The sequence below is a fragment of the Nicotiana sylvestris genome, chromosome 4 (assembly GCF_000393655.2).
Source record: "Nicotiana sylvestris chromosome 4, ASM39365v2, whole genome shotgun sequence".
Taxonomy (NCBI): Eukaryota; Viridiplantae; Streptophyta; class Magnoliopsida; order Solanales; family Solanaceae; genus Nicotiana; species Nicotiana sylvestris.
In genome coordinates this window covers 70,892,140-70,915,349 of record NC_091060.1, presented here as the reverse complement: position 1 = coordinate 70,915,349, position 23,210 = coordinate 70,892,140, and positions in this window count along the sequence as shown.

Sequence of the window (23,210 nt, the reverse complement as noted above, 5' to 3'; positions counted from 1 at the left end):
ATGCAGTTCTACTTGTTTTGTATGTCGCCTTAGCATTTTACCTTTAAACCTAAGAGACAGCTTAGAACCTCCTTCTTATAGGAATAATAGTCCTAAATTCCTCCGGGACTGATAGGAATGGGATGGGTAACAGCATGAAATAGAGGTCGAGACCAATCCTCGTTGTAATACCTTCACGTGGTGAGAAGGGTAGATATGGATATGATGACCGGTGCGCTAATACCACGTGTAGCCCCTCTTTGAGGAGTGATTAGCGGGTATGGCATTGATGTGATCCATATTACAAACAAACCTAGGACCCCTTTATATTCATCATCATGCTTAGTTATAACTCTTTTCAAAACTTTTGCTTTATTTAATCATTTTTTCAAACACTTGTGTATTTAAAATCCTCTCTTATTTGAGCCTTGTTTGTTTACTTATTAATTGCATAAATTCACAAAAACTGTCTGGCTGGGAACCATACTAGTGGATCCTGAGGGGTGCCTAACACCTTCTCCTTGGGATAATTTCAAGCCCTTACCCTGTCTTTAGTTATTCCAACGAAACTTAGAATTGAACCCTATTAGTGTTCTAATGCACCTTAAATCATTAGGTGGCGACTCTTCAAAAAATGCAAAACCAAGTTCCCAAAAGGAACGAGTTTTCATATACCGAATGTCATAAACCCGATTTCGCGAGAAAAAGGGGGCGCGACACCCTATTATATAAAGGGAACCCCAATTATTTTGTAACATCATCTAATCATTGACCAAAGAATATACTCTCTCTTTTTCGTCTGATGTTCATCATAATTGTCCTTTAGCTCTATTGCTCTCACTATACTTTTCTTGCTTAATTGTTCTTATTGTTCTAAACCCACCTCGAGGTCACTAAGCTCGAGGTCAGTACTACTGAGTATCATTGGTTTGATTCACTTGCTTCTTTCATTTCTACTTTATATTTCTTTATTAGCAATTGGAATTGAACAAAATCACATATCTTTGAAACCACTAATCAAGTTTAATTGTTATTCGTATTTTCAAGGTAAACAATTTGGTGCCCATCGTGGGGCTAAAGATAATAGTGATTATTTCAGTACTGATTCTGATAATTTCACACGTTATTTTTACACTTGTTCTTGTCAAAGATTCTTTGTTTTCAGGTTAAAACATGTCAAACTCACAAAACACTCCCGTGCACAGTGATGACGGTCTGGGATTTCTTGGGGAAAATGAAAATGTAGCTGCTTCGGGAGCCGGTGTACCACCGATTAACTTTGGAGAAGTGCCAAATATGGAACCAGTCGATGTTAGTTCACACATTGCTTTAAATGCGAATTTAGGCACAGACCCCGGGGGAAGTGTACGCAAGGAAGTCTGATCTGGTGTCCAAGGAACACAGGTATAGGAGATGGGGGAATCCGCCTCCAAGTAATATTCGAGATGCTGCAAGCTCAACAAATTGCCATCGCTCAACTTCAAAGTCAGAATAAGACTCCGAGTATAGCTGAACTAGAAAACACTCGGCGTGTTGAACCAGCTCAAGAGAGGTCGAACGGAAATGGCTCGGGACTGACCCCACAATTATGAGGATTCTCGAGGAATTCACCAAGAGAATCGAGTTCGGGGAGAAGAGGATCGAGGATAATGACAAAAAAGTGAAGACCTATAACTCCCGTGTTGATCAAATACCGGGGGCACCTTGTGACGACCTGGTCGGTCATCTTAAGAATTAACGCCCTGAACCCCTATTAGCTGCTTTCCCCTTGTTTATTTCTACTATTTTGATTTGCCGTGATGTTCGGTTTTGAGTTTCGGAGAGTTTTGGGACACTTAGTCCCTAAATGAGAGCTTAAGTGTTGGAAATTTGACCGTAGTCAGAACAGTGTGAAGACAGCATCAGAATGGAATTTCGATGGTTCTGTTAGCTTCGTTGGGTAATTTCGGGCTTAGGGGTGTTCGGATTATGTTTTGGAAGTCCGCAGCTAATTTAGGCTTGAAATACCGAAAGGTTGAATTTTGATGTTTTCGGTTCAATAGTGAGATTTTGATTCGAGTTTCGGAATGGAATTCCAGAAGTTGGAGTAGCTCCGTAGTGTTGAATGTGACGTGTGTGCAAAATTTCAGGTCATTCAGACGAGGTTTGGTAGACATTTTGATCGAAAGTGTATTTTTAAAGTTTTGGAGTTCTTAGGCTTGAATCCGCGGTTGATTCTTCGTTTCGATGTTGTTTTAGGTGTTTTAAGGATTGATATAAGTTTGGATAGTGGTATTGGACTTGTTGGTGCCTTTGGTTAAGGTCCCGGGGGCCTCGGGATGGTTTTCGGGTTTTGGGAAAATGTATTAGTTTTTGAGAGTTAATATTGTGTATGCGAGCGACACTTTTAAATGCTATTTTATTACTCTATTTCTATTTTAAATTGTTTTCTTCCGCAAATTGGTTTATCTTCCGCATTTTAGGCTTACCTAGTCGTAGAGACTAGGTGCCGTTACAATGGTTCACGGAGGGTGAACGGGGGTCGTGACACACCTCTAATCTTAGAAGGACTAGATTCTAAAAAGTTCTTGCAAAGACCCTTCCCCCTAATGCGGCTCCGAAGCCAATCCCCAAGAAGTTCCGTCTGCCTGAGATTCCTAAGTATAACGGGACGACCGATCCGAATGAACACGTCACCTCGTATACATGCGCCATCAAAGGAAACGACTTGGAAGATGACGAAATTGAATTTGTACTGCTGAAAAAGTTTGGGGAAACTCTGTCCAAGGGTGCCTTGATATGGTATCACAACTTGCCCCCTAATTCTATTGATTCGTTTGTTATGCTTGCAGATTCTTTTTTAAAAGCACACGCCAGAGCCATTAAAATTGCAACGAGGAAGTCAGACCTTTTCAAGGTAAGGCAGAAAGATAACGAGATGCTCAGAAAATTCGTATCTCGGTTCCAAGCAGAGAGAATGGATTTGCCTCCGGTCACCGATAACTGGGCTGTTCAAGCTTTCACTCAAGGTATCAACACTCAGTGTTCTATAGCTTCACGTCAGTTGAAGAAAAGTTTACTCGAGAACCTGGCTCACACTGGCCAACGTACATAATGGGTACCAATCGAAGATTAGAATCGAGGATGATCAACTGGGACTCCTTCGGGGTCCGTTTATCCTAGCAGGCCCATGGGTTGGATCAAAGGAGACATCGATCGAGAGTCGAGGTCAAATAGAGATTGATAACAACCGTATAACATAGATCGTTGGGTCCGAGAAACGCTTTGCACGGAATGAGAGAAGAAATGATTGAGGTCAAAATTCATGGGGGCTTGATGCCGAGGAAGATCACGTTAAATATCCAACATCCGAATAAAGGTACGACCCTAGACCAATCCTTTCTATTTTTTCAACTAGCACTTGCAGGCTATCGACAAGGATCGACATGAAACTCTGAATCTTAAAGCAAGTGTTACACTCTTTTTCCCTTGGACCGGTTTTTGTCCCAAATGGGTTTTTCCAGCAAGGATTTTAATGAGGAAACCATTGTTTTTGCTGGTTTTGGGCAGTTCAAAGGTATCCGAGGTTCCCTGAGATAAGCCTTGAGATCTGGGAGGCATTACCCTCGAATGTCCACTTTGTTGCAAGGAAATTACTCCATGAAAACGGGGTCTCGATAGGAAAATGTTGTAAGGATCAAACGGTCAGATGAGCCGTGCCCATGTAGGTTACTCGAGCCTTAACGTCAAACATGTGCGTATGTATAATCGTCCATTGAGAGAAGTATTTTTCCTTGTCGATATCTCATGATTCTAGAAAAATTTTCTATTTCATACTCTTGATTTATTGTGTAAACAGTCTTAAAGGATGATCATAACGGAAGTTCAAATTGCCAACATTTCGAGACCATAAGACCTTAAAGGCAATCCTCGATTTTACGGGCCACGACCACCCCACTCGGGGACCGACTCTTTGGTCAAGCTCGAAGTGAAATGGAAGATAAGCCCAAAGGGCAAGTTCCGAACTAAAAAGGCTATGACCAAGTTAACATGGATCGGGGGCGTCCGAAATCCGTAACGAGTACAAAATCCCAATGGATATCTATACCCGAGTTCGAGCAAACTCTCATTCGGGGACTATGTATAGTGCCTAAGGGCTAACTTTACTTAGAATTCGAGCAGATCCTCACTCGATCATAAAAGCCCATGGGCTATCTTAACCCAAGTGCGAGCATACCTCAAACACTCGGGGACTACCTACTCGAGCTACCCAAGTTCGAAATCATAAGACCTCAAAGCGGCACCCCCAAATATACAGTCCAAGGCCATCATACTCGGGGACTAACCTTTCGGATAAGTTCGAGAGGCTATCGGGAAAAAAGTCCAAAAGACATACCCGAAGGCTACGACCATATTAAAAGGCTACAACTATATTAAAGACTACGATCATGTAAAAGGCTACGGCCGAAATAATGTGGCTTGGAAACGTCCGATTTTCGCCATAAATTAAAGGCCTTCAAATACTTCGAAAAACCGGTTAAACTTGGCTACTCTCGGCAAAAGCAAACATGGCTTCAATAAAATCAGCCCTCGATTAATTTAAAGGCTTCGATAACATCAGCCTTCGAAAAAGCCTCAAGAGGCATTAACACGAACGGGTTCTGGTTGATTGAACCTTCGAAAACCCAACGGGTACAAAAAACACATGCTAAGGCATAGAGAAATTTTCACTAAGTCTTTTAGCCAAAAAGAGGGAAAAATTATAGTCATCTTAGAGGCCGAATTGACCCAAGTTAAAGAGCCTAAAGGCCGATCTAAAAGAGCCTAAGGGCCAATCTAAAATAGCCTAAGGGCCAATATAAAAGAGCTTAAGGGCCAATGTAAAAAAGCCTAAGGGCTAACTTTACTTCGAGTTCGAGCAAACCCTCACTCGGGGACTTTCCATAAAGCCTTGGGCTAACTTTACTTTGAGTTCGAGCAAATCCTCACCTGGCCATAAGGCCTAAGGGCTATTTTCATTTCAAGTTCGAGCATGCGCTCGCTCAACTATCAAGCCCAAGGGCTGCCTTACCGCATCGATTGTTGAGCCTAAGAGCTACTTAAGTTCAAGTTCGAAAGGTCGCTCGGGGACCATTGATCAGAAACGTTCAAGGGAAGAACTTATTGTCAGTCGTTACCATCTCAAATTTTGGACATTCAAAGGGAGTTTTATGCTAAGGCGCTTTGACCCGCACAAAAGGGTAATAAATTCGAAAGCCATGGAAGGAAAAGGGGGCTTTGTATAAACCCCTTTACAAGAAGTTATAGGTCACGATCGAGAGTTCCTCACAAGGGATTATTAAGAGCAAAAAATTATTAAGAGCACGAACCTAAGCAGTACGGTCCTTATTGGCGGAAGTGTCTTCCCCCTCAGAATCTTCCCCGCCGCCGGACTCGCTAAAGGTTCCCGAAGTTTTCCTCGGGAAAAGCCAGCTTCCAAGCTTTCGTTTCCTCAGTCACTTGTGTCATGATGACGATGTCGTGGCAAATCGGGGTAAAAGTCAAGGACTCAATTCATTTCTTGTCGTTATACTCTAAGAAATGCGGGGACTATCTGTATACGGTAGAAATCGGGGCTACCTGATTTATAGGTTCGAGAGCGAGGTCGAGTTCGAGCCTGATGGAGCAGAGTCGAGCTCGGGCTCGGAGATAGGAGTACGAGGGATATCGAAGCCGAGTATGCTCGACCCTGAAATAGTACCGTTGTGGATTTGTAACAGAATGAGCTAGATTCCTGCCATGTCCCCAAGATCATGGTGCAAATCCCGGAATAGGATTGTACCTTTCCGTACTAGGCGGTTAGACAGCTGTATCAAGAATATTCCTTATTATAAATAGAAATATACCTTATTTAGGGTTCTCCTATTATATAAAGGGGACGCCAATCATTTAATCATTGAGCAAAGAATATACTCTCTACTTTTTGCCTACTATTTGTCAGAATTGTCCTTTAGCTCTACTGCTCTTACTATACTTTTCTTGCTTAATTGTTCTTATTGTTCTAAACCCACCCCGAGGTCACTAAGCTCGAGGTTTCTACTGTTGAGTATCATTGGTTTGATTCACTTGTTTCTTTCATTTCTACTTCATATTTCTTGATTATCAATTGGTATTGAACTAAATCACATATCTTTAAAACCACCAATCAAGTTTAATTGTTACTAGTATTTTCGAGGTAAACAAATATACTAAAACAAATTTAAATAAGTGAAAATTTTATAAAACTGGATAAAATCGTTATAACTCGATACAGAATTTCTCCAAAACCAGGGTGTCACTGAGTACATGAGCATCTATATAAATACAAGGTCTGATATACTGTCTAAGAAAGCAGAAGCTGAATAAGTAAAGCTGAGAGATAGGGAAGGAGAGTCAAGGTCTGCGGACGCCAGGGCAGCTACCTCGATGATCTCCGAAATACTGAAAACTCTGAGAATCAGCAACCACCATGTCCGGAAATATCTGGATCTGCACATGAAGTGCAGGGTGTAGCGTGAGTACAACCAACTCAGTAAGTAACAAGTCTAACTATTGGGCTAAAAGCTGTGACGAGCTTCACAAGTATAGTTCGATTATATAAGTACGATACATAAAGGTATACATGCTTCCAAATTTAGCAGATAAAGCCGAAATAGGTAGGATATGCCAAGTATAGATGAGATAAGAAATTATGCATCTCGATATCTACATGCCAATTACGTATGACAACTAGAGTACAAAATAGTGATGAAATCATATACATACTCCTAGAGTAACAATCACTCATCCTCCCATTCACTCCATCCTCTCAATCACTCATTCCTCACAGTCACTCCATCCTCATAGTCACTCAATCCTCCCAATCTCTCAGCACTAACTCTTGGCACTCGTACTCAGTAGGTACCTGCGCTCATTGTGGGTGTGCAAACTCTGGAGGGAAAATCCAGCCCAAGCACTATAATAAGCCAATCATGGAATGAATTAATAAAACATGCTGCGACGAGCAACTCGATCCCATAAATATCCTCACAATCAGGCCCTCGGCCTCACTCAGTCATCAATCTCTCCAGTCTCTCGGGCTCACAAGAGTCATGATAATCAACCCAAACAATGATGATATGATGTATCAATAAATGGCAATATAGACTTAGATATGATATGCAAATAATAGCTGTGATTGAGTACATAATTGCAAATTAAGCCAATAATTCAACATGCAACACGACCTCTGTGGGTCGCAACAGTACTAGCATGTAGCCTAAGCATGATTTCTAACATGACTTGTAGCTCAATATCTCTAACACATGGAGAATATATGGGTAACCACAGGATTATTCAACTATACAATTCCATGGAATTGACCAAGTCACAATTCCTACGGTGAACGTCCACACGCCCGTCACCTAGCATGTGCGTCACCTCAACACCAATCATATAGCACGTAATTCGGGGTTCATACTCTTAGAATCAAGTTTAGAAGTGTTACTTACCTCAAGCCGTGCAAATCTCTACTCCAACAAGCCCTTGCCACGCAAATCGGCCTTCGCATCCCTCGAATCTAGCCACAAACAATTCGATACAATCAGCACGAGCTAAAGGAGTCAATTTCCATATGAAAGTACTTAGTTCTTACTGAAAAGTCAAAAAGACAACTAAAAAGTCAACCCTTAAGCCCACATGTCGAAATCCGATAAAAGTTACAAAACCCAGAAGCCCATTCAACCATGAGTCCAACTATACCAAATTTACCAAATTCCGATGCCAAATCACCACTCAAATCCCCAAATTAAACTCTCCAAATTCCTAACATAAGACTCCCGAAATTCCACCTCAAAAATACATAAATTAGGTGGAAATTCAATAGGGAAACAATATTACCAAATAAAATGATCACAAGTGACTTACCTCAAGAAACCCCTCAAAATCCCTCTTAAAGATCGCCTTAATCCGAGTTTGCAAAGTGAAGAAATGATAAAAACCTCGGAATCCAATGTTTATATTCTGTCCAGGACTTTTCGCACCTTTGACTGACTTACCCGCATCTGCGATGTCGCAAAAGTGACAAATCCTCTGCGTGTGCGGTTCTCCTGGCGACTCCTGCTCCCGCACCTGCGCTACCTTCTCCGCACCTGGGCTTTCGCAGGTGCAAAAATACCATGGCACCTGCGCAAGTCCCCCAACTGACCTAACTCCGCTTCAGCACCCAATACATCGCATATGTGACCACGTAGGTGCGGAAAATAACCTCACACCTACGACCACTGCTCACTTCCTTCCAGGCGGCTTCTACGATGCCCTCCATGCACCTGCGGCCTCGTACTTGTGACCATGACCTTCACAGTTGCAATTACACCAGTCCAACACTCTTCAACATTTTCTCAAGTCCAAAATTTGATCCGTTAGCCATCCGAAACAAACCCGAGGCCCCCAGGACCTCAACCAAATGCACCAACAAGTCCTAAAACACGATAGGAACTTAGTCAAGCCCTCAAATCACATAAAAAACATCAATAAGACGAATTACACCTCAATTCAAGCCTAATGAAAACTAGGAAATTCTAACTTCTACAATATATGCCGACACCTATCAAATCAAGTCTGATTGACCTCAAATTTTGCATACAAGTCATAAATAACACAATGGACCTAATCAAACTCTCAAAACCAAAATCCGAGCCCGGTAACCACAAAATCATCTCTCAGTAAAACTTCTCAATTTCCAAAACTTTTAATTTTCCAACTTTTGCCATTTCAAGACTAAATCGACCACGAACCTCTATCCGGACACACTCCTAAGTCCAAAATAACCCTATGGAGCTATCAGAACCGTTAAAACTCCATTATGGAGTCGTTTACATGTTAGTCAATATCCGGTCAACCTTTTCAACTTAAGCTTCCAACATTGAGATTAAGTGTCTCATCTCATTCCGAAACGTCCCCGGAACCGAACCAACCACTCCGACAAATCACATAACGATAAATGAGCATAAAAATAAGCAATAAATTGGGGAACAGGGCTACAACACTTAAAATAACCAGCCGGGTTATTATATCCTCTCCATCTTAAATAAATGTTCGTCCTCGAACGGGTCTAGAAACATACCTGGTGACTCAAATAGGAATGGATATCTTCTCCGTATCTCCCGCTCGGTCTCCCAAATAGCCTTTTCAACTGGCTGACCTCTCTACTGCACCTTCACTGAAGCTATGTCTTTTGACCTTAACTTTCGAACCTGCAGATCCAAAATGGTCACCGCCTCCATATCATAAGTCAAATCACCATCCAACTGAACCGTGCTAAAATCAAAAACATGAGACAGATCACCGACATACTTTCAGAGCATAGAAACATGAAATACTGGATGAACACTCGACAGACTAGGCGGTAAGGCAAGCTTGTAAGCCACCTCTCAAATCCTCTAAAGCACCTCAAACAACCCAATATACCGAGGGCTCAACTTACCCTTTTTCCTGAACCTCATAACACCCTTTATGCATGAAACCCTGAGTAGTACCTTCTCCCCACCATGTAAACAACATCGCAAACCTTCCAATCGACATAACTCTTCTATCTAGACTGTGCCGTATGAAGCCGATCCTGAATCAATTTAACCTTGTCCAAAGAATCCTTAACCAAGTCAGTACCCAATAGCTTAGCCTCATCTGGCTCAAACCTTCCCACCAGAGACCGACACCGTCTCCCATACAATGCCCGATATGGAGCAATCTAAAATTGGTAGCTGTTATTGTAGGCAAACTCTGCGAGCGACAAAAACTAATCCCCCAAAATCTATGACACAAGCGCGTAACATATCCTTCAATATCTTAATAGTGCGCTCGGATTGTCCATCCATCTGAGGGTGAAATGTTGTACTCAACTCAACATGTGCGCCTAACTCACGCTGTACTGTTCTCTAAAACTACAATGTAAACTGCATGCCCCAATCTAAAATGATGGACAACGGTATACCATGAAGGCAAACAATCTCGCGAATGTAAATATCATCCAACCACTTCGAAGAATAGGTAGTCCCAAATGGAATAAAATGCGCGAACTTGGTCAACCGATCCACAATCACCCAAATAGCATCAAGCTTCCTCGAAGTCTGTGGGATCCCAACTACAAAATCCACGGTGATATACTTCTATTTCCATTCCGGAATCTCAAGCCTCCGAAGTAATCCTCTCTGTCTCTGATGCTCATACTTCACCTGCTGACAATTTAGGCACCGGGTTACAAACCCCACTATATCCTTCTTCATCCTCATTCACCAATAGTGCTGCCTTAAGTCCTGATACATCTTTTGCGACACCCAGATGAATTGAATACCACGAACTATGGTCCTCCTCAAGAATAAACTCATGTATCCCATCTACATTAGGCACACAAATCTGACCCTACATCCTCAACGCCCCATCATCCCCAATAGTAAAATCCTTGGCATCACTGTGGTGAACCGTGTCCTTAAGGACAAGCAAATAGGGATCATCATATTGGTGCTCTCTTATGCAATTATATAAGGAAGACTGAGAAACCACACAATCTAGAACCCGGCTAGACTCCAAAACATCTAATCTCATGAACCGGTTGTCTAAGGCCTGAATATCAACTACAAGCGGTCTCTCACCACCAGGAATAAATGCAAGGGTACCCATACTTGCCACCTTTTTACTCAAGGCATCGACCATCATATTGGCCATCATGGGATGATATAAGATGGTAATATCATAGTTCTTTAGCATCTCTAACCATCTCCGATGCCTCAAATTTAGATACTTCTATTTGAACAAGTGCTAGAGACTTCAATGATATGTAAATACCTTACAAGACATACCATATAGATAATTCCTCCAAATCTTCAATGCATGAAAGATGATTGCCAACACCAAATCATGAACATGGTAGTTCTTCTCATGGAGTTAAAACTAGCGCGAAGCATAAGCAATCACTTTACCCTCCTGCATCAAGACATACCTAATACCAATCCGAGAAGCATCACAATACACTGTATAAAAGCCAGAAGCTGAAGGCAATACTAAAACTGGAGTTGTGGTCAAGGCAGTCTTGAGCTTCTGGAAGCTCTCCTCGCACTCATCCTACAACCTGAATAGAGCACCCTTCTGGTTTAATTTGGTCAAAGGTGCTGCAATAGACAGGAAACCCTCCACGGAGCGACGATAATAACCGGCCAAGCCGAGAAAGCTCTGAATCTCAGTAGTTAAGGACGGTCTGGGCCAACTCTGAACCACCTCTATCTTCTTTGGATTCGCCTTAATCCCCTCAATAGACACACGTGCCCCAAGAATGCCACCGAACTAAGCCAAAACTCACACTTGGAGAACTTGGCTGTCACGACCCTGGTTCTCCCTCTGTGAACCATCGTGACGACACCTAGTCTCTACGACTAGGTAAGCCTAATTTGCGAAAGAAAACCAAAATTTTAAAACAGAAATAAAGTAGTAACAATGTTTAAATGTGCCGCTCGGCTTACACCATATTTAACTCTCAATACCAATACATAAATCCAAGACCCGAAAACCCACAAATCATAAGCTAAGATCAATACTACATAGCTCTAACTTCGGAATGTCTAATAAGAACAGGAAAGTACAGAAGGGTTAAATACTAAAAGCAGGAATAGAAAGGGACTTCTCGGTCTGCGAACGCGACACATGTACCTCAAAGTCTCTAGAGAAGTAGCCTCCTCAAGGATGATAGGCCTGAGTAGCGGTACCTGAATCTGCATATGAAAAACATGCGTAGAAGAGGCATGAGTACATCACGGCGGTACTCAGTAAGTGCCAAACCTAACCTCGGTTGGGCAGTGACGAGGAAGTCAGGGCCCTACTGAGATTAAATAAATATAAAGATGATAGGATAAGATAAGCAGTACAATTGAGAATCTATAGTAAGAATCTATACAGGATAATAAGAGTATAATAACGGAAAAAAAGATGAAGGAAAACCACAAGGAAGTAATCGGGGATCTCTCAATATCCCGAGGATCTCTTAGTACCCTCAATATATGCCAGGGATCTCTTGGTATCCCGAGGATCTCTCGGTATCCTTAATATATGCTAAGGATCTCTTGGTATCCTGAGGATCTCTCGGTATCCTCAATATATGCTAGGGATCTCTTGGTATCCTGATGATCTCTCGGTATCCTCAACATATACTAGGGATCTCTTGGTATCCCGAGGATCTCTCGGTATCCTCAATGTATGATAGGGATCTCTTGGTATCCCGAGGATCTCTTCGTATCCCCAACGTCTGATAGGGATCTCTTGGTATCTCGAGGATCTCTTGGTATCCTTAATGTATGATAGGGATCTCGTGGTATCCCGAGGATCTCTTGGTATCCTCAATGTATGATAGGAATCTCTTAGTATCCTGAGGATCTCTTGGTATCCTCAATGTACGTGCTGGGGATCTCTCAGTATCCCGCACTTCAGCTCAAATCGTAAATGCATACAGGGGATCTCCCAGGATGCCGTCCCGTAGTCCCAAAGTAAAACACACAACAATGGCACAATGAGTACTCAAATAAACTGAACTTCATAACGATGTAACAAAGACAATTCTAACATAGCATGCTTCACGTAATACAAATAAGGCAGTTAAAGCAATTAAGTTAATTAGACATGTTCTCTAACTAACAACATGTTTAAAAGTGCAAGTAGAATAAATAGAAAGGGAAAACACAATTATAGTTACTTAATGAAAACCGGATTTTCAACAATTAGCACAAGTACGCACTTGTCACCTCACATACAAGGCATTTCAATTATCACAATACCAATCTTAAAGGGAAAGTCCCCCACACAAGGTTAGACAAGCCACTTACCTCAAACCGGCTCAAAATCGACCCGACACCACGTCTTTGCCACGAGTACTCGACTCCAAATGGCCTAAATCTATTCAATTCAATTGCATAATGTGAATAACACTTCATGTAACTAATTCTACAATTAAACTCTAAGCTAATATGCAAAATTATGTAAAATGACCAAAATGCCCCTCGGGCCCACGTCTCATAATCGGGTAAAATTTATAGTTTCAAGATCCTCAAACTCTCACGAGTCTAACCATACATAAATTATCCAAATCTGATGTCAAATCCCCAATCAAAACTCAATTTCTTGGTCTAAGAACTTTTCCCCAATTTTCATACAAATTTCGAAATTAACGGATGAATTCATGTTTAGATTAATAGTTTATAAGCAAAAAGGAGTCTAGAATCGTTACCCAATCGATATCTCTGAAAATCCCTCAAAATCTCGCTCAAATCTGAGCTCCCAAGCTTAAGTTTTGATAAAATGGCTAAACCCTCGATTTTGAAATCTTATATCTGCCCAGGTACTTCCTTCTTTGCGAACGCGATGCACAAAGTCATGCTGGCCAAATTCCTCTTTCGCGAACGCGTAGCTTACACGGGCAGACCCTACGCAAACGCAAGGACCATGTCGCGAAGCGAAGACCAACGGGTCCTTACCTTCGCGAACGCGAAACACATTTCAGCTGCTTCATCCAGATGCTCTACGCGAATGCGAGACCTCTTCGCGAACGCGATGAAAGTTTTCTATGCAACACAACAGTAGAAAATCTACAATCTTTCCAAGTCCAAAAATGGTCCGTTGAGCATCCGAAACACACCCGAGGCCCTCGGGACCTCAACTAAACCTGCCAACCAATCCTAAAACATCATTCAAACTTGTTCTAACCTTCGGAACACTCAAAACAACATCAAAACACCTATTTTTCATCGAATTCAAGCATAAGAATTCCAAAAACTCTAAAAACACGCTTCGGTTAGAAAGTCTATCAAACTTCGTCCAAATAACCTGAAATTTTGCACATTCAACACTACGGAGATACTCCAACTTCCGGAATTCCATTCCGACCCTCGGATCAAAATCTTACTATCGAACCGGAAACTTCAAAATTTCAACTTTCGGCATTTCAAGCCTAAATTAGTTACGGACCTCCAAAACACAATCCGAACATGCCCCTAAGCCCAAATCACCCAACGAAGCTAACAGAACCATCGGATTTCCATTCCAAAGCCGTCTTCACACTGCTCTGGCTACGGTCAACTCTCCAACACTTAAGCTCTCATTTAGTGACTAAGTGTCCCAAAACTCTCCGAAACTTAAAACCGAACATCCCGGCAAATCAAAATAACAGAAATAAACTCAGGGAAAGCAGTTAATAGGGGATTAGGGCGTTAATTCGTAAGACGACCGGTCGGGTCGTCACATCCTCCTACACTTAAATATTTGTTCGTCCTCGAACGAGCATAAAGACATACCTGAAGTAGTGAAAAGATGAGGGGTAACGGCTGCGCATATCCTGCTCGATCTCCCAGGTCGCCTCCTCAACTGGCTGACCCCGCCACTGAACCTTCACGAATGCTATGTTCTTTGAACTCAGCTTTCTAACCTGCCTGTCCAATATTGCCACTGGCTCCCCAATATAAGATAGATTCTTGTCCAACTGGACTGAACTGAAATCCAACACGTGCGATGGATCACCGTGATACCTCCGAAACATCGAAACATGGAATACCAGATGAACTCCGGCCAAGCTGGGAGGTAAGGCAAGCTCATAAGCAACCTCCCCAACACACCTCAATATCTCAAAAGGGCCAATATCTCGGACTCAACTTTCCTTTCTTCTCGAATCTCATAACGCCCTTTAGAGGTGAAACCCGAAGCAGAACCCGCTCTCCAACCATATAGGAAACATCACGAACTTTCTGGTCCGCGTAAAATTTTTGTCTGGAATGGGCTGTACGGAGTCTATCCTGAATCACCTTAACCTTCTCCAAAGCATTCTGAACTAAGTCTGTGCCCAATAGTCTAGCCTCACCTGGCTCAAACCAAACCACCGGAGATCTACACTGCCTACCATATAAAGCCTCATACGGCGCCATCTGAATGCTGGACTGATAACTGTTGTTAAAGCAAACTCCGCCAATGGAAAGAACTGTTCGAAGACCCTCTAAACTCAATCACACATGCACAGAGCATATCCTCAAGAATCTAAATAGTGCACTCGGACTGTCCATCCATCTGAGGGTGAAATGCTGTACTCAACTCCACTTGAGTACCCAAATTATGTTGAACGGCCCTCCAGAACCGTGATGTGAACTGAGTACCTCTATCTGAAATGATGGACACTGGAATACCATGCAGACAAACAATCTCCCAGATATAAATCTCCGCCAACAGCTCCGAAGAATAAGTAGTACACATAGGAATGAAATGAGCGGACTTGGTCAGCCGATCCATAATCACCCAAATAGCATCAAACTTTCTCAAAGTCCATGGGAGCCCAACTACAAAGTCCATGGTGATCCGCTCCCACTTCCACTCCGGAATCTCTATCTACTGAAGCAACCCACCCGATCTCTGGTGCTCATACTTCACCTACTGACAGTTAAGGCACCGAGCTACAAATCCAACTATATCCTTCTTTATCCGCCTCCACTGGTAGTGCTGCCTCAAATCCTGATACATCTTTGCGGCACCTGGATGAATGGAATAATGCGAGCTATGGGCCTCTTCTAGAATCAACTCCCGAAGCCCATCAACATTGGATTTACAATCCGACCCTGCATCCTTAATACCCCATCATCACCAATAGTTACATCTCTGGCGTCACCGTGCTGAACCTTGTCCTTGAGGACAAGCAAATGAGGGTCATCATACTGCCACTCCCTGATACATTCAAATAAGGAAGACCGAGAAACCACGCAAGCTAGAACCCGACTGGGCTCTGAAAGATCTAATCTCACAAATTGGCTGGCTAAGGCCTGAACATCCATCGCCATAGGCCTCTCGGATGCTGGTAATCACCCTACTATCCTGCATCAACACCGTTCTGAGGCCAACCCTCGAGGCATCACAATAGACCGTATAAAACCCTGAACCTATAGGCAATATCAAAATTAGGGCTATAGTCAAAGCTGTATTGAGCTTCTGAAAGCTTGCCATACACTCCTCCGTCCACTGAAACGGAGCACCCTTCTGGGTCAACCTGGTCATAGGAGCTGCAATCAATGAAAATCCCTTCACAAAATGACGGTAGTAGCCCACCAAGCCAAGGAAACTACAGATCTCTGTAGCTGAGGATGGTCTGGGCCAACTCTGCACGGCCTCTATCTTCTTCGGATCCACCTGAATACCCTCACTCAATACCACGTGACCTAAGAATGCCACTGAATCCAACCAAAACTCACATTTTGAGAACTTAGCATATAACTTCTTCTCTCTCAAAGTCTGAAGCACAGTCCTTAGGTGCTACTCATGATCTTCCCGACTCCAGGAATACACCAGAATATCATCAATAAAGACAACGACGAACGAGTCAAGATACGGCCGGAACACACTGTGTATCAAATGCATAAAGACTGCTGGGGCATTCGTCAGCCCAAATGACATAACAAGGAACTCGTAATGACCATACCGAGTCTTGAAAGCAGTCTTTAAGATATCTAGCTTCCGAATCTTCAACTGATGGTAACCTGAGCGCAAATCAATCTTAGAAAACACCCGTGTGCCCTGAAGCTGGTCATACAGATCATCAATCCGAGGCAAAGTATAATGGTTCTTAACTATCACTTTGCTCAACTGGCAATAATCAATACACATACGCATATAACCATCCTTTTTCTTCACAAACAAGACAGGAGCACCCCAAGGTTATACACTGGGCCGAATAAAGCCCTTATCAAGAAATTCCTGTAACTGATCCTTCAACTCCTTCAACTCAGGAGGAGCCATACGATATGGAGAAATAGAAATGGGCTGAGTGTCCGACAACAGATCAATACCAAAATCAATATCTTTATCAGGCAGCATGCTTGGAAGATCAGCTGGAAACACATCAGGAAAATCCCGTACTACTGGAACTGAATCAATCCAAGGAGTATCAATACTGACATCTCTCACATAAGCTAAATACGCGTCACACCCCTTCTCAACCATACACTAAGCTTTAATAAAAGAAATAACTCTACTGGGAGTGTGATCTAAAGTACCCCTCCACTCAACACACGGTACACCTGGCATAGCCAGCATCACGGTTTTGGTGTGACAATCAAGAATAGCATAATGGGGCGACAACCAGTCCATGCCCAAGATAATATCAAAATCTACCATGCTGAGTAACAATAAATCGACTCTGGTCTCAAAACCATTAAGAACGACCAAACACGACCGATAAATGCGGTCCACAACAAGAAAATCTCCCACAAGAGTAGAAGCATAAATAGGGGAACTCAAAGTATCCTGAGGTACACCCAAACGCAGAGCAAAATAAGAAGACACATAAGGATAGGCAGAGCCTAGATTGAATAAAACTGATGCATCTCTATGACAAACCAGGACAATACCTGTGATGACAAAATCGGAGGTGATAACCTCGGTACGGGCAGGAAGGGCATAATATCTAGCCTGGCCTTCCCCTCTAGCTGGCTGGGCAGGTGGGTAGCAACTGGTGCGGTGATCATAGCTTGAGAACTCTACGGAGCGCGTTGTGGCTGAGAAGTCTGTGGAGGTGCACTCCTCCCAAGTCTAGGGCAATCCCTTACCACATGGCATGTGTCACCACACTCAAAACAAGCTCTAGGAGGATGTAGCAGTGGAAACTGTGCACTACGGGTACTCAAAGACCCCTGAACACCCGAAACACTGTGTGAAATTCGAGATGCAACTGAGCTGGCTGACACACAAAACATCTACCATGTCGTACTCTTCCTCCAAAATAAGGACCAGTAGGTCTCTCCAGTCCATGAGGCCTCCTCACCTTTTTATATTCTCTCTCCTGACCTCGTCTGTCCTCTCTCTCCTAGACCCACATGTCTTCTACTCGGCGAGAGATTATCACTACCCGCTGAACTGGGACCACATGCTGTGTTGCTATGATGCCCAAAACCCGACCAATGAGAACTCGCTGCTCTAGAGTGGGGGTGGTGGAATTTTGGGTCCCTTCCCCGATCTGTGAAGTAGTTGGTACAACCTGAATCAACCCCGCCTGAACTAACATACCAAAGATGCTCAGGAACTGTGCTAATGTCTCCTAAAGTGCTAGAGCAGTAGTAGCAGTAGGCACATCTAGTGCCTGCGCTCTGGCTGGAACTGCTGGTGACTCCTCGGTGGCAGCTCGCGCGGGTGCTTTGGCCGCACCATGTGCGCGTCCTCGGCCTCTGCCCCGGCCCCGACCTCTGACAACTCTCGTAGGGGGCGCGAGTGTCTGATCATCTCTGGTAGCACGTGTCCTTACCATATGTGAGAGAATGGAAGATATAGGTTTAGTATTCGTGATGTCAAAAAAAATCTCGCACGACAGGGAAATCAAATGAAGTGGAATTTTTCTAACGGTTACGTAACCTCTCGTAGATAAGTACAGACGTCTCCATACCAATCAGCGAGACTCTAATAAACCGGCTTGTGATTCATGACTCCTATGAACCTAGAGCTCTGATACCAACTTGTCACGACCCCGGTTTGCCCTTCGTGAACCATCGTGACAACACTTAGTCTCTACGATTAGGTAAGCCTAATTTGCGGAAGAAAACCAAAATTTTAAAACATAAATAAAGTAGTAACAATGTTTAAATGTGCCGCTCGGCTTACACCATGTTTAACTCTTAATACCAATACATAAATCCAAGACCCGGAAACCCACGAATCACAAGCTAAGATCAATACTACATAGCTCTAACTCCGGAATGTCTAATAAGAACAGGAAAGTAAAGTAGGGCTAAATACTAAAAGCAGGAATAGAAAGGGACTTCTCAGTCTGCGGACGCGACAGATGTACCTCGAAGTCTCTAGAGCAGTCGCCTCCTCAAGGATGATAGGCCTGAGTAGCGGTACCTGGATCTACACATGAAAAACATGCACAGAAGGGGCATGAGTACACTACAACGGTACTCAGTAAGTGCCAAGTCTAACCTCGATTGGATAGTGACGAGGAAGGTCAGAGCCCTACTGAGATTAAATAAATATAAAGATGACATGATAAGATAAGCAGTACAATTGAGAATCTACAGTCTGAATCTATACAGGATAATAAGAGTACAATAATGAAAAACAGAGATGAAGGCAAACCACAAGGAAGTAACCGGGGATCTCTCAGTATCCCGAGTATCTCTTAGTACTCTCAATATATGTCAGGGATCTCTTAGTACCCTCAATATATGCCAGGGATATCTTGGTATCCCGAGGATCTCTCGGTATCCTCAATATATGCTAGGGATCTCTTGGTATCCCGAGGATCTCTCGGTATCCTCAATATATGCTAGGGATCTCTTGGTATCCCGAGGATCTCTTGGTATCCTTAATGTATGATAGGGATCTCTTGGTATCCTCAATGTATGATAGAGATCTATTGGTATCCCGAGGATCTCTTGATATCCTCAATGTATGATAGGGATCTCTTGGTATCCTCAATGTATGTTCTGGGGATCTCTCGGTATCCTTCACTTTAGATCAAATCGAAAATGCATACAGGGGATCTCCCAGGATGTCATCCCGTAGTCCCAAAGTAAAACACACAACAATGGCACAAGGAGTACTCAAATAAACTCAACTTCATAACGAGGTAACACAGACAATTCTAACCTAGCATGCTTCATGTAATACAAATCAAGCAGTTAAAGCAATTAAGTCAATTCGACATATTCTCTAACTAACAGTAGGTTTAAAAGTGCAAGTAGAATAAATAGAAAGGGAAAACACAATTAAAGTTACTTAATGAAAACCAGATTTTTAACAATTAGCACAAGTACGCACTCGTCACCTCACGTACAAGGCATTTCAATTATCACAATACCAATCCTAAGGGGAAAGTCCCCCACACAAGGTTAGACAAGCCACTTACCTCGAACCTACCCAAAATCAACCCGACACCACGTCTTTGCCACGAGTACTCGACTCCAAATGGCCCAGATCTATTCAATTCAATTGGATAATGTGAATAACACTTCAAGTAACTGATTCTACAATTAAATTCTAAGCTAATACACAAAATTATGTAAAATGACCAAAACGCTCCTCGGACCCATGTCTCCGAATCGGGTAAAATTTATAGTTTCAGGATCCTCAAACTCTCACGAGTTTAACCATACCAAAATTATCCAAATCCGATGTCAAATCCCCAATCAAAACTCAATTTCTTGGTCTAAGAACTTTTCCCTAATTTTCATACAAATTTCGAAATTAACGGATGAATTCATGTTTAGATTAATGGGTTATAAGCAAAAAGGAGTCTAGAATCGTTACCCAATCGATATCTCTGAAGATCCCTCAAAATCTCGCTCAAATCCGAGCTCCCAAGTTTAAGTTTTGATAAAAATGGCTAAACCCTCGATTTTGAAATTTTATATCTGCCCAGGTACTTCCTTCTTCGCAAACATGAGGCTACTATCGCGAATGCGATGCACAAAAGTCCTACTGGCCAAATTCCTCTTTCGCGAACGCGAGGTCCACTCGCGAACGTTTAGCTTACACGGGCAGACCCTACGCGAACGCGAGGACCATGTCGCGAACGCGAAGACCAACGGGTCCTTACCTTCGCGAACGCGGGACATCATCGCGAACGCGAAGCACATTTCAGTTGCTTCACCCAGATGCTCTACGCGAATGCGAGACCCCTTCACAAACACGATAAAGGTTTTCTCTGCAACACAACAACAGAAAATCTACAATCTTTCCAAGTCCAAAAATGGTCTGTTGAGCATCCGAAACACACCCGAGGCCTCCGGGACCTCAACCAAACCTGCCAACCAATCCTAAAACATCATTCAAACTTGTTCCAACCTTCGGAACACTCAAAACAACATCAAACCCTATTTTTCATCGGATTCAAGCCTAAGAATTCCAAAAACTCTAAAAATACGCTTTCGATTAGAAAGTCTATCAAAACTCGTCCAAATGACCTGAAATTTTGCACACACGTCACATTCAGCACTACGGAGCTACTCCAACTTTCGGAATTCCATTCCGACCTTCGGATCAAAATCTCACTATCGGACCAGAAACTTCAAAAATTCAACTTTCGGTATTTCAATCCCAAATTAGCTACGGACCTCCAAAACACAATCTGAACATGCCCCTAAGCTCGAAATCACCCAACGGAGCTAACGGAACCATTAGATTTCCATTTTGAGGCCGTCTTCATACTGCTCTGGTTTTGGTCAACTCTCCAACACTTAAGCTCTCATTTAGGGACTAAGTGTCCCAAAACTCTCCGAAACTCAAAACCGAACATTCCGGCAAATCAAAATAGCAGAAATAAACTCGAGGAAAGCAGTTAATAGGGGATCAGGGCGTTAATTCTTAAGACGACCGGTCGGGTTGTCACATTGGCATAAAGCTTCTCTTCCCTCAGCTGTTGTAATACAATCCTCAAATGTTGGGCATGCTCCTCCTGACTACATGAGTACACCAGGATATCATCAATGAATACTGTTAATACCCAATTTTTTCCTATAATATTTTCAAAATTGTGCATTGGCATCAATTAGTATTTTTTACAATTTCTGCATTTTTAAAGATTTTAATTAATTCATCCCAGTATTTTATTTATGAAATAATCACTGATTGCATCCTAAAGGGCTGTGCATAATTTGGTGAATACCGAATTACCGTACCAAAATAAAAAATTTTGGTATATGGAATACAGTATTTTGGTATTTGGTTTAAGTTTTAAAAAAAATTGTATTAGGTATGGTATTTGGTATTTTAAAATAAAATACCGAAATACCAATACCGTACCGAAATATATATTATATTACACAAAATATATATTATCAATTATAACATATATAAAAAATCTAAAATTTTACTTTCTTTTATTCTCTAAGTTAATCAATTAACTCTAAACTGAATATTAGAGTCTATGGCTCTATGCACTAGTTGCTAGTTGTGGACTAAAATTTTGTCAACAAACATTTTCAGTTTTGTATTTTTGAGTACTTTAATTAATAATATTAGAGTCTATGGCTCTATGCACTAGTTAGTATTCAAACTGAATAAATCGAAGTTACCGAATCGAATAAATTGAAACCGAAAGGAGAAAAATCGAACCATACCAAATTTAATTAGGTACAATATTGGTATATGATTTTAAGAAACCGAATACCGAAAATACCGAACCGAAATGTCTAAATACCATACCGTACCGACCGACGAATACCCCTAATCCTAAATAGTTTTATAATAATTTTGCAGCTTAATTTTATCATTTGCATTTGTACCAAGTTTCAATTATTGCACAAATAGTCACATTTGCATTATTTAGGGACAATTGCAATTACTTTGCAATTCTAGCCCATGCATGCATTATTATATTACTTTACCAGAAAATAGCTTTTTATATTTTTAAAATATTAAATAATTATTTTAAAATATTTCTAGGCGTGAAAATCATTTTTATAATTTATTAACTATTTTTAAAAATTGGTTTAGCAATTAAATGGTTATTTAACAAATGACCCTTTTTATTTCGGACCTAGCCTAATTAAATGGCCCAATTTCAACCCCAAATCCCTAACCCACTAAGACCAGGCCCAAATCGAATTAAAACCCGCCCCCCAAACTTTTCAATCCTAGCCGTTGATCACAGAGATCAACGACAACCATCACTTCTTACCAATTTTAACCAAATGACCCCCCTAAACCTAATTCATTCTCACCAAACGTCCGCCCTAGAATCCCTCATCCTCTCCGTCTCTCTGAGACCTAAACCTAACCCTAACCATCGCCACCTAAAACCAGCCCTAATCCCTCCAATTCTCACTCGATCCATGGATTTCCATGGGTGTTTGAGACCCCTACGAGCTTCCTGCTTCCCTTGGTTGCTCGATTTTATGATTTCATGGAAGAATCTCGAAGAGATCTAACCAGATCTAGTTCAAGACTCTCTGAGAGTCCGTCTAGGATTGTGAGTGTTACTATTCTGATACTTTTACGGTTCAAATCTCTTATTTAAGACTGGATTCTCTTTACCCTTTCACTCTTTCTTCAAAACCCTCACTTCAAACACGAATCCATCCAGATCTTTGTAGATCTGGAAAGTTTCGGAGTTCTTTTTCTTTAAGAGTTTCTTGTTTCTTCACTATTAGTCGATTTCTGGCACTATGTTATCTTAATTTTGATCTCTTTATTATCTGATGCTCGATCCTCTGCATGTTTGAAGTGTTTTTAAATTCCCATGGTTGTTCTGT